At 39.9% G+C, this 13811-nt stretch overlaps 1 non-coding gene and 1 pseudogene across 1 annotated transcript; both read right to left on the reverse strand.

Annotated features, from left to right (window-relative positions):
• Positions 1-6225: 6225 nt before the first annotated feature.
• On the reverse strand, positions 6226-6332 carry LOC127109534 (small nucleolar RNA R71). The gene has a single exon (XR_007796810.1). It is a non-coding gene; the product is annotated as a small nucleolar RNA R71 (small nucleolar RNA).
• Positions 6333-12297: 5965 nt separating this feature from the next.
• LOC127104465 (protein BASIC PENTACYSTEINE6-like) lies at positions 12298-12814 on the reverse strand (annotated as a pseudogene).
• Positions 12815-13811: the final 997 nt, after the last annotated feature.

Raw genomic sequence — 13811 nt, forward strand, 5'->3', positions numbered from 1 at the left:
TCATTGACTCTTGTGGTGAATTCTCCAATGTGCCTCTTCTTGGTACATGTGGTGGGATTAGCTACAACCCCGTGTTAGCACGTCGTCAGCTTGGGTTCCCCCTAAAGGAGAAACCTAATAACATTCTGTTCGAAGGTGTGTTCTTTCAGGAGGGTAAATATCCCTAAGGCTTGAAAGCCAAAATGGTCCGCGCGTGGCGCAAGATTCACAAGAAGGGTAGGAGTGAGTTGGGTCCGAAGAACTGTATTACTTTGGAGTCGTATACTGATTGGGTAAGGAAGAGAGCATCCGAGTATCTCATGCCTTATGATTATCCGAGACCTACACCTTTGGTTGTGGCTGGGCCTTCAACCCTCCCTAACCAAGGAGTAGAGGTGTTGAGAGACGAAGACCTTTCACGTGCCTGGATCCGTGAAAGAGAATAGTTGCTTCAACAACTTAAGGAGAAGGATGCTCTGATCGAGTTCCTCGAGCATCAGGTGATTGATGATCCGAACGATGCATGGACTTCTCTACTTCCTCAGTCTTCCATGTTCTAGAAAAGGAGGTATGACAGACTCGCCAAAGAGAAGGCGGATATGGAAGCAGCATATGAGAGAGAGATTAAGAGGCTTCGTGCAGCTTATCTTCCAGCATCCCGAGCTTTTAGGGATCCATAGGATGTTTATTTTCCTTTTCTCTTGTAATGATTAACAATGCTGTACTTCTTCTTTTCTCAAATATATTTGATGAGATATTTTCCATATGCGATCAAATGCTTAATATTTCAAAATTTGCAAATAATACCCTAAAAGTTCCTCTGAATAAAAACAAATCATATGCACGAGCATTGCATGCGTCATTTGCATAAGCAGGTGTTGTTCTCAGCCTCTGGTCTTGTGGTCTAACTTTGTGCTCTTCATTTATTTTGAAGACAAGCTGACTCATCGGTACTACACCAGAGCCAACTCTTCTAGATTGATGGATCATCTTGAGCAAGAAAACCGTGAGCTTAAAGACGAAGTCGCCAGACTAAGTGCTTTTGATGGATTTATTCCTGGTTAGCCACTTGTCTTCCTTCTCGTACATAGATGTTGAGGATGAAGTTGGAACTTCCTTCTCGTACGGTGATCACAAAAAACCCTAAAAACAAGCATAAAATCAATCTTTTCATCTACATAATGATTGCCTTGTTTGTTCTCTAAAAGCTTTTCATATCCAAAATCATTATGCAGGTTGATTCTAAAACCCATTGAACATAATGATCCAACGCCATCTCCCAATTGTGGATTCCCTGTATTCGAAGCAGAGGAAGATGATGTTGAAGGGGATTCCTGACGAGATTACCTGTCTTCTTGAGTATGAAAAGAAGATCATTCAGCTGCATCTTGAGAATCAACAAAAACAGTCAAACTGGGGCATTACAAATGTAATCAAAAAAAAAAAGAGAGGGGTGAAAAACAAAATCAAAATCAAAATCAACAAATCAAAAATCAAAAAAAAAAAAAAATGACACCCTCAAACCCCAAAGTTGACTGATGTTGAATGGATTCAGAGTCGTTATGACCAGTTGAATCTGATCGAAGAGAAGAGATTGACTGCCATGTGCCATGGTCAGTTATATCAGCAGAGAATGAAGAAAGGATTCGATAAGAAGGTCAAGCCTCGAGTGTTCTGAGAAGGTGACCTTGTGCTCAAGAAAGTCTTGTCTTTCGCGCCCGATTCCAGGGGCAAGTGGACTCCAAACTACGAGGGTCCATATGTTGTCAAGAGAGCCTTTTCAGGTAGAGCTTTGATGCTTACAACTATGGATGGGGAGGATTTCACTCTTCTTGTGAATTCAGATGCAGTCAAGAAATACTTTGCCTAAAAAATAAAAAAACAGAATAGCTCGCTAAGTTGAAAACCCGAAAGGGCGGCTTAGGCAAAAATGAGCATCTCGGTGGATTGAAAACCCGAAAGGGCGATACAGGCAAAAGTTAGAGACATGAAAAAAATGAATTTGCATCCCGCTAGATTGAGTACCTCACCCTGGGGCAATCTAGGCAAAAATTAGGGATTTGGCAAGTAATTGCATCCTGACAAGACTTTCTGTTTCACAACTGTCTTTTCGTCAGAGATTCTCGCTCAGTCATCGTCAACTGAAGCTTCAAATACATCAGATTCAAATTGGTAGAGAAATGGTCATTATGTTCAATGTAGCCTTTCCAATATATATCACCGATTTCAAATTTGTACAGATCTATGGAGTCTTGCCATTTGCAGACTACCATCCCATCAAATCAATTTGAGCTTTTATCCAATTATTTGCACTCTTATTTGTTTCAATTCAACAAATGTTTTGCATGTTTTAATTGATAAAATGTCATTGTTTTAAACAAACAAATTTTTCGAAATTGTTTTTAAATAAAGTGAACATTCACAATGATGAAAGGGTACTTAAGAAATTCTCAGTGCTCTCCCAAGGGTGGCATGATTTCCAACAGGGTAAGACTCTTGTTCATATTCCTGGCATGGATGTATCCTCTTTCTTCAGATTGTTGTTGGGGTTTCTCCCCAAGCAGAGCTTCTGTTGAGATTTTCTCCCCCAAGCAGGGTGTTTGTTGGGATTTCTCCCGAGCATATTTTGTTGAGCAGAGTCCTTGTTATGACTCCTCCTCATGTAGAGTGCTTGTTGAGGTTTTCACCTCCCTCCCTTCAGCAGAGCAGTGATTCTTTCCTCCTCAACAGGTGTGGTATTTTTGAAGGATTGGTATTTTTATGGTTGATCCCCAGTTCTCCTCCTCTCCCTCGGATAAATCCCCTGTAGATTGGTGGCATGGTGGATTGTATCTATGATGATTCCTCCCCTGCAGTGATTTGGTGATTTCCTCATATCTCCGATCCCCAGTAGAGTTGCTTATGTGGCAAAATCTATTTGTGTGATCTTTTCTCCCTCAGTGGGTTTCCCCCAGTGGAGTTGTTTGGAGTTGCTTTCGTGGCAGTTTTCGTCTGTGCAGTGAGCTCCTCTTTCCCAGGCGAGACTGACGATCCATCCTTGCAGATGATCCTTGTTGTCTTTGATCCCGGTAGATTGTTTATTCTCCGGTGATCCTGGCTTTCTCTCCTGTGGTGTAGTACCGGGCGTTTGATTCCTGGACTTGTTGGTGTTAGTTATGTCTGTTTTGTCAGCATTCATCATACATAAACCAAGCATATTCATACATACTTTCAATATTCAGATATTCATGTTGCATCTTTCGCCATATATCTTTTGATTGTTGTCTCCTGCTAATTGGTGATATAGATCTCCCCAGTAGATCTCCCCTAGCAGATGTCGGGTGTCTAATCTCTCAATATAGAGTCAGCCCCTTAAGCAAAAAGTGTCTGTTCTTTCCTCCTGCAGTTCCCCACTGAGATACATCCTCGTGGATGACGGTTGTTTCTGTTTCCTCCTAACACATATATTGGGATGGATTTTCCCTATTGAGCTATATCCTCATTAGGATGAGTCTTGATTTAGTTTGCCTTTTCGGTTTGATCCTGAATTGCCCCTTTATGACTGTCTCTTGTGCTTCCCTGTGGAATAAATGAATGTTTTCTCAATAACCGGCAATCATTCACTTTATCCCCAGCGGAGTATGTGGCCTTCTACCCAGTAACCGGTAGTTGTAAGTCCTATCCTCTGTGGTTTTCTACCTAGTAACTGGTAGTTGTAAATCCTATTTTCTTGCTCTCCAGCAGAGTTTGTGGTTTTCTACCCAGTATTCGGTAGTTATAAATCCTATTTTCATCCCCTAGCAGAGGTAACCTTTGTGGTTCATCCTGGTTGATGGCGGATTTTGTGGTTTTCTACCCAGTATTCGGTAGTTGTAAATCCTATGTTTTTGTTTTTCTCCCTATCGGAGTCTGTGCTTTCCTGTGGAATAGATGGATAATTGCTCAGTAATCGGCAATCATTTGCCTTATTCTCAGCTGAGTCTTTGGTCTTCTACCCAGTATTCGGTAGTTGTAAATCCTATTTTCTCCCCTGTGCAGAGTTAACCTTGTTGTTCATCCTAACGGATGACGGTTACTCGTCCGTGGTTTTCTACCCAGTATTCGGTAGATGTAATCCCCTCTTTGTGGTTATCTTCATCCAGTATTCGATGTTGATATTCCCTCATTCTTGTGGATAATTATCGTATGCTAGCAATTTTATCCCTAGCGGGTCCTCTTTCATTTACCCTTTTGTTGGTAATGCCTGTCACGCCCGTCACACCCTGGGTGTCACGACCGTCACCGGCCCATCACGACCGTCACAAGGCCAAAATCAGCGCATTGAATCTGTCAAAAAAAGTGATCCACCAGGCCCTTATTTTTCGTTCCTTAGCCACTTTCCCATGGATTTCTCACTCAACCAAGTCACCCTTATTTCTCTCAACTGACAAGACCAAATGGAGAATATAAAAGGATGGAAGTTGGAAACCCACGGGCACGCTTAATTTTCCTCTCTGAAGCCAGCTTTCAAGACCTTTCTCTGCATTTTTATTTTTCCGCAACAATTCTGTTTTTCTTTTATTTTTCTTCAGCAACATTGTTTTCTTTTACCGTTCAGATTTTCCGTTTTCCCTTTTTCCTTTCCGTTTTTCATTTAGCCAAAGTAGTAGTTTCCTACATTGGGGAACTACTGCAATTTATTTAATTTAGTTTAAGCAATTATTTCGAAGAAGCAGAATCCTACCGACCTATGGAGGACTGCTCAAGTACTTCAAGATTCGGCATATTCTATTAATCCAATCTCTAGGTTTTTATTCAATTATTATTGTTATTGCTTTATTATTATTATAATCGTGTTTGCTGTATTGTTAATCTATTTATGCTCGTCTGTGTTTGCGTTATTTAACATGTCCTGCTAAACTACAGGTATTGGTATGTAAACCATTTAATTAGACGGGATTTAATAATAATCAGTGTAAAACTTCTTTTCTCAAACAATCTTATTGGCTGTGGTTTTTAATTTAAATTTAATTAACTTTGTCACAAGAGTGATAAGCTATTTAATATGATTTTGCCACGAGAGTGGGAAATTAACTAAGGTGAGAACCGACAATCGCGAGAGCGTGAGGATCGAATTGGATAGTAAAAACTAGGCATTGATTTTAAAAATAGCGAGAGCACTTTAAAACCAATTAGAACTTATTTATTTTCAAAAATTATTTTTAACTTCAAATTGGACAGCGAGAGCGTAAATTCTGACTTAAAGGTATAGTCCGAATCAACAATCACGAGAGTGTGAGATAAAGCCTTTTAAATAAGTATTTTCTACTGAAAGATATTTGGTACTTAAATTATACATTGGTGACTTATCGAATCCCTGATGATTAATGCATTGCATACTGATATCCCCCTATTAATATTTTCTTAAAACTTAACTTCCCTTTGATTTAATTTTCGTTCAACCAAACTTCTAAAAATCATTTTCTTAGCTAAACATAATAACGTCGGTAGCATTAGTTTGACCATCGGTCCTTGTGGGTTCGATATCTTTTAAAACTAAAACGACTAGACTGTGCACTTGCAGTCAAGTACCCGATAGTCTATATTCTGTATACAGTCACGAGACGTATGAAGTTTTTGGCGCCGTTGCCGGGGACCTGATTTAGTCAAATAGTGCGATTCTTTCGTTGCACAATATAGACTAAGGTAAAAAACTAATTTCCTTTCCCTTATTTCTCCGATTGTATGCCAAGTACTCGCTCACAAGGCGACAACTTAGCACCACCAATTGCAGAATTAGAGAGTTTCTTATATTTAAGACGCCGAATACTAGAGTACCTACGAAGGTACAATATTCCCGATATCTTCTTTCCTACTGCTGAACCAGTTGAAAAACCAACCATGGCTACAGTGGAATCACAGAATCGTCCTCTTAAGTTCTATGCTACCTCGTCCCAACAAGAACCTCACAGCAACATTGCTTCCCCTGCTATCAATCAAAACGATTTCGAGCTGAAACCCTCATTATTATCAGCCGTCCAACAACATCAATTTGCTGGAAATCCTACGGACGACCCTAATGAACATTTGACCAAGTTTGTGTAGTACGCAGACACTGTGAAGGCGAATGGTGTATCTCGAGATGCGATAAGACTACGCCTCTTTCCTTTCTCTCTAAGAGACAGAGCTTGGGCTTGGTTGCAATCCTTGCCATCCAACTCAGTTACAACATGGTAAGAACTGAAGAACGTTTTCTTATCCCGATATTTTCCGCCAAGCAAAACTGCTATGCTGAGAGCTCATATCAACGGATATCGAGAAAAGGATGTAGAATCCCTCTACGACGCGTGGGAGAGATACAAAGACATGATGAGGATATGTCCACATCACGATCTCGAAGACTAGGTGATCATTCACACATTTTACAACGGGCTTCTGTATAACACAAGACTGACAGTAGACGCTTCCGCGGGCGGTGCACTTATGGACAAGCCATGCAATGAAGCCTATCAACTCATTGAAAACATGGCCCAAAACCACTGCCAATGGGGAGGTGAAAGAACTCCAGTAGAAAAGTCCCATACAAAAAGTGGAATGTACGAAATCAGTATCCTTGACCATGTCCATGCAAAGGTAGATGCCGTTGTTCAAAAGTTAGAAAACTTGGCCATACCACCCGCAGCCACCGTGGCTGCTGTGACTCCAAACTGTGAGTTATGTGGAACACCTGGACACACTGCACCAAAATGTCAGATATTGGCAGGAGTCTCAATCGATCAAGTGAATTACACACAAGGAAACCCTTATTCGAATACATACAACCCAGGTTGGAAAAATCATCCTAACTTTTCGTATAAGAACAATAACGCCCTGTATGCACTTGGCCAAGCACCCGCTGTTCCGCCTAGATATCAAAAGCCAGCTAATAATGCTCCTAACATGCCTAGGAAGTCCAACCTTGAACTAATGATGGAAAGCTTCCTAGCTACCCAAGCTCAAACAAACAAAGACTTCTTGAACCAAAATATACATACTAGTGAGCAACTTAAACAATTAGCGAGCAAAGTAGACACCTTAGCCACCCACAACAAAATGCTTGAAACACAGATTTCACAAGTGGCTCAACAACAAGCATCTACTGCTGCTTCCGCTGGCACATTTCCTGTACATCCACAATCTAATCCAAAAGGACATGCAAATGCCGTTATATTAAGGAGTGGAAAAGAACTAGACGGACCCGTAGATCCAAGACTCCAAAATCATGCCATGTACCAAAAACCTGACAAAACAACAACTGAGAAGGTAAGTGAACCAAAGGAGAAGGAAGATAATACCCAAGAGGCTGAAGAGAAAGAAAAACCTTATGTGCCTCCACCGCCTTATAAACCACCCATTCCGTATCCTCAAAGACTCGCAAATTCTAAAACTGCAGGGCAATTTAGGAATTTTGTTGAACTTCTGAAGCAACTAAACATTACAATTCCCTTTACAGAAGCCATCACACAAATGCCCTCATATGCCAAATTTCTTAAAGAGATCCTATCCAATAAGAAAAAGATCGAGGATAGTGAAACAATTACTCTTACTACTGAGTGTAGCGCAATAATCCAAAATAACATGCCTCCAAAACTAAAAGACCCAGGTAGCTTCTCCATACCCTAGGTCATTGGAAAGTTCGTCATAGACAAAGCTCTATGTGACCTAGGAGCCAGCATTAGTGTAATGCCCTTAACCATCTATAAAAGGCTCAACATGGGAGAACTAAGACCAACCAAGATGTCTGTTCAACTAGCTGACCGCTCAATCAAATATCTTGTCGGTATACTAGAGAATGTCCCAGTACATGTAGGAAAATTCTACATTCCTACAGACTTCATAATCACGGACATCAAAGAAGATGCCAGTAGACCTAATATATTAGGAAGGCCATTCTTAGCTACCGCCGGAGCCATAATAGACGTGAGAAGAGATAAGCTAACATTCGAAGTTGGAGAAGAAAAGGTTGGATTCATCTTGACACAATTCTTACAAGCACCAGCTATAGACGATACCTGTTATCTACTTGATGTCATAGACGAGTGCGTAAGAGAGATGGAGATGCAAGAAAACACATATTCTGATATAATGAAAATCCAAATCCCTTCAATCTTTGAAGATGATAATTGGCGTGAACCATACCCAAATGACAGTCTAAGCGAATGCTTAGCACTTACACCTAACCACATGCCATGCCTGAAGAAACCAGACTTAGAATTAAAAACACTACCAAAGAACCTAAGATACGAATTCCTAGACACTGAACTCAAAAAACCAATAATAGTCAACGCTGACTTGGGACAGAGGGAAGCTGGAAATTTACTAGATGTCTTAAGAAAATATCCAACTGCGTTAGGCTACAGCATCGCTGACCTAAAAGGAATAAGTCCTTCTATCTGTATGGATCGTATTATGCTAGAGGAAGATTGTAAAACCTCTAGAGAACACCAGAGAAGGATCAACCCAATCTTAAGTACTGTAGTCAAGGATGAAGTAAAGAAGTTATTAGATGCTGGAATCATATACCCGATCTCTGATAGTCAATGGGTTAGCGCGGTTCATGTATGTCGCACCTCAAAAAATGGGGATACGACTTCAAAGCAAAGCGCAATCGCACACTCGCAATGATGGACTGAACAGAGTCGCCACCGAACTTTATTTATTCCCAAAAATGGGAAAGGGAAAATATCGATAAAACCCCTATAAGAAAGGATAAGATATGGTCATCGCAACCAATATCAGGGTTCGGGAGTCGATTACGCAAGGGGAAGGTGTTAGCACCCCTCACGTCCGTTGTACTCAACGGGAACCATTAGGTTAGTTGTGTGCGTTAGTGTTAATTGAAATGTTAGGCTTTTTGAATTATTAGGTGGGAAAGAAAGAAAGGATGAGAAGAGAATGTTTTTGGATTTTTGACGAAGGACTAAACCTAAGTTTTTTATTAGTGGGCCTGACAAGATTTAAAAACCCTGCTCCTACGTATCTCAAAAGAGAAATCAAGGCTTACGTAGTTCTGGGTAGAAAAATGTTTGTTTGTTGGTCGATTTTAGCGAGAGCTATATTGTATTAATCGACGAAAACATTGTTTTACCAAAAATAGATGAGGAGTGGACGCATACCACACATCAAACGAATTTATAAATCTACATTCGAAAAAAAGCGTCATTTATCTCTACTCAACAATCGTGGCCGAAACATTGTTTTGTATCACTTAGGACAATATATCTTTCATTTATGAAAAAGGTTCTTTGATTAGTCGCACGACGGCGAAAAAGAGTTTGATTGGTTAGATGTATTTTGAGTGATGGCGAGAGCTTGGATGAGCGAGATATACATCTCGAATCCTAGCCTCAGGAGTGCACGGTATACACCATGTTCCATTTCCATCTTTATTGAAAGAGGTTAAGATAGGAATTAAGTATTTTGGAGTTTGAAAGACGAATACTTGTGACTTGCAAGCTCTTACAGCTTGGGTCTAGTACTCGGGACTACGTCTGGACATTCCACCCAGGCAGTCTGTTTCTTTCCAATATTGCTAAGAAAATAATTCGAATATTTACGAATGTTTTGGAAGGAAGACGAATATTTATGGCTTGCAAGCTCTTATAGCTTGAGGCTAATATTCGGGATTATAACTGGATATTCCCTCCAGGATAATCTTTTTCTTCACGTTTTCTTTAGAAAATGATTTGAATATTAGAGTGTGAAAGGGAAGACGAATATTTATAGCTTGCAAGCTCTTACAGCTTGAGCCTAATACTCGAGATTATAACTGGATATTCCCTCCAGGATAATCTTTTTCTTCACATTTTATTTAGAAAAAGGATTTGGCGATTTCAGAAAATAAATCGGTGGAGTTCCCAATCGTTCAATTTTTTATTGTTCACTCTCGAAATGAGTTTGAAATCAAATGGATAAATAAGTGATCAAATAATTAAAAACAAATTATCAATATAAAAGGAATATGCACGTATATGAGATGCACAAGCAATTAAAAGATGTTAAAATGAAATTAGGGCCCAAAGCCCATTCCACAATTAAATCCCTAGCTATAATAATAAAACATAATTAAAATGAATAATAATAATGAGAGTTGATATGGGAGTAGAAATTAATTCCCTTAAAGTGAGAGTCAATTTCAATGATAGTCTCGGCAGTAGATGAAAGAATTCTTTTCGCCCTCTCACACGCAGTCCTCAATCGCCGGAATGCCCCAGGGTTTTCTCACAATAATCTTCATCCAAGGAATTCCCACTCCATTTTTTCTTAACACCATTTCTCTCAACTCCAGTTTCCACATTTACATCTGAAACCTTCCTATCCATTTTCTTATTAACCAGAAATAGCAATTCCCTGGCTCCCGAAGCCGAAGCTTTAGGATCAGAAGCATACCAGAATCTTGAACGCCTAGTCTTTGTACTTTAACAGCAACAACCTGCCCTGTTCTGCAAAGTCTAGCTTGATAAACCTTCCCGAGTGAAGCAGCAGCAACAGGCTCGGGTGAAATCTCTGACTTCGCCGTAAAGGAGTCGTTGCAATCGGAGCCAATCGAGACGGCGGTGCATGTGACGGATGGTGGTGGTTGTGTTGAGTAGAGGCGGAAAAGGAAAGGGCGGTTTAGGGTTTTCGCTGTGAATGGTTGGGTTTGCGGTGTAGATTGTTAGGGAGAATCGATTAGGGTTTCGTGAGGAAGATGATGAAGTGAGGAAGATGAAGGGTGGCGGCGGATCTAGGGTTGGAGTGAGGAAATGAGTGATGGAGAAAGAGTGAAGTCCGCCTCGGAATTTTTGGGGTCCTCGTTCCATCTCTCCTCCGCCTCTATTTATCTCCACAGCTTTAGGGTTTCGGATTGGTATATGGAGTTCAAAAGAGTATCTCTGCAAAATCTCTTTTGGGTTGTCAGGTTTTGGTCGCCCTACTTGATGTTTGGATCCGGAGAAGGTAACACAAAACTAACTTTCTTTTTTTGAATTTTGTCTCAACTCTCTTTTGGGACATTTTGTTAAAAAAATTACTGCCTTGCTGATTGCTTTGTGTTACTGCAGTGAAATTGGTTACAAGTGGACACATTGAAGAAGCTGAGAATTTGATGAAGGTTCCCTCGTGTTTCCAGTTATCAATTGCAAACTTTGGATGTCAAGGATGTAAATTACTCTTGATATTTCGCATGGAATAAAGTATCTTTATGAAGGAACTGTTTACAGGATTGTGCTAGTTGAGCGTTTTTGCTTAGAAGGCGAAATTCATTCGTCTACACATTCAAAGCCGCCTGTTCTTCCTTCTTTGGAATCAGAATGGAGACATTGGTCTGTGGTTCCGATAGGATTGAATACTTCAATATTTAGGCAGCTTATTTTCAACCTTTAAACTATCATGACTGTGAGCTTCATGCTTCTGAGTTTAAGCGCTTGGCTTTAGATTTGCATTCTCAGAATGAAATCACTGTTGAAACTCATGATGTTGCTATTGATGCTTTTTGTTGGCAGCCGTACTATGATAGTCTTAATGGACTTCAATTCTTCTGTTTTATTCTGTTTTATGGTTGTTATGGTGTTGATTGTTTTTCGTATTTTTGCAGGGCTATGTTTTAGCTTGCAACAAAAGACAGGTTTTGGTTTGCAATAGACTTGGAACTTCTCATATTTGGCTTTGGTTTACAGCAAGGCAGGTTTTGTGTATACTTGCTGTAAGTTCTGGATGAATTTGGAGATAATTTCCAAGATTACAATTCAACCCTATATCAAAATGCAGAGTCTTCACGCAATATAAATCTGGTTTTGCAGGTTTTGGTGTGAACTGACCATGTCCTGTTGCAGCTTGAAATGTTTGCCTTTATCTGTTTGAATTCAAGTTTGGTTCAATGTATGCTCAAATACATGGCCTTCATTAATGGGCGACTGTTTGCAGCAAGACTCCTTCATCAGCAAAAAAAGATGTCTCCAAGGCCAAAAGGTAGGCTACAAAAACTGCATACTGAACCACATGCTTTACCTTTTTCAGTTCATCCATGTCAGCTCTTCTAAGTAAAATTGTGCAACCTAATGGTTTTGGGCATTTGCAGGGTCTGATTCCTCAAAACAAACTATAAGGCATGTTTGTTTAGCTTGTGGATTTTTGACTTGGACGGTAATGTAGGTTGGACTGTTGAAGATGTTCCTTGTGGTAACAGAGTTGCTTTTGCTCTTTTTGCATCTGTCATAGTTCTTTAATGCTGTCAATTATTGCTTTGCAGGTTCACAATCATATTCACGGGTGACTCAATTGAAAAAGACAATGATATGCTAACCGTCTTACTGCTCCTCTCAAAGACAAACATCATGTGATCTACTTTATTGTGATATATCGATCTGTACAATGCTTGGCTCAATGGTCTTTAAGGTCAACTGGGTGTGAGAGATCATGTCCTTCAGCTGCAAGCCGGCTAAGTAGCTTATTAAAAGCACTTCCACTCATTTTCCTACTGCCTACTTGTGTATGCCTTTTGTTGGGGCACTGCTGGAAGTGGATACACCGATAAAGTGGTTGTACAACAAGCGGATCGCCAACCTCCATTACCCCATTCGTAGCACTTTCTGAGAATGCCAGTACAAGAGCACACTGGTGCTGGCATGGTTGAATCGTCGTATGCAACTTGGTTCAGTGCCAAGTCCTGGGGTTTCCAATCAGCCTTTGAGACCGCTAACTGCTTGGTAAGTTCGTCACTTTCGCTTATAATTTCCTGACTACTCTTCCATTCAAATGCTTTGTTGTTGGCAATCATTGTCCTGTTTAAATCTTTACCCTCCTTCTTGACCTTTCTTGTAGCTTATGAAGTCTTCTTGTTGTTCTTGATGTCATTCATGGTTTCAAGCATGAACTCCATTCCTTTGCTGTTATTCTATTCTGGTGTGGTCGAAAAAGTTTTTGAACTCAGTTTTGGATGGTTGTTAGGGAGGTTTCGAGAATTGGTTTCGGTTAGTGAATGAATTGGTGTGATCTCAATGTTTTGTAATGGCATGGCTATGGTTTTGCAGAGTGGTTGATGTATGGTTCAATGCATAATGGTTGGTTGCTCAAGAAGGATTGCTAGGCAAGTGTATATTAGTAGATGAAATTAAACTTTATGGAGAGACGGAGAATGATAAAGCTCTGGATGAATCACTTTGCCAAGATAGCTTTTTCAGAGATGAAGTTGTGATAACAAATATTTTCTCTGAACGCAACTCTTTCATTAAATTCCATGTTATTCGGGCTAGAAAGGAAGCCAGAGTTCCTACTATTCCAGGAAGTGATGGGCTCTTGGTTTCTGGCTGTCTGCAGGCTCTGCCTTTGCTGTACTGATATTATTTCTAGTAGGCACCCCAAGGTATCGACATTTCAAGCCTAGTGGCAACCCTCTCGCCAGGTTTTGCCAAGTTCTTCAGCAGTAACAACAATACTTTCATATGCAGCTAATGTGTATATATGTGGCTGCGAGCATGAACTGCTCCTCCCTTATTATTTGCTAACTTTGTTACTTTGTAAATAAAATTGATTTTTCAGCATTACTGGCCATTCTTGATTCTAGTAAACTATAACGAGTTGATCAATTTTCCATCTTTTTTTGTGAAGGTTCTATTAGGAATTGGAAAGCGATGTTGAAACCTTCTGTTTATCATGTGTTGTTGAACTCTTTTTTGGAATGAATTATTGGAATGCTTGAATTTAGATTCTTGATGGAGCTTTGATTGTTCATTAGGATTGTACTTGTAGGATTTATGTAATATGATGAACTTGTAAGAAAATGTTGTGAAATGTAATTTGGAACATGACTTTGTAATTTATGGAAATGTTGTAATGCTTGTGTAATGTCATGGTTT

Source organism: Lathyrus oleraceus, chromosome 7, assembly GCF_024323335.1.
Source record: "Lathyrus oleraceus cultivar Zhongwan6 chromosome 7, CAAS_Psat_ZW6_1.0, whole genome shotgun sequence".
Lineage (NCBI taxonomy): Eukaryota > Viridiplantae > Streptophyta > Magnoliopsida > Fabales > Fabaceae > Lathyrus > Lathyrus oleraceus.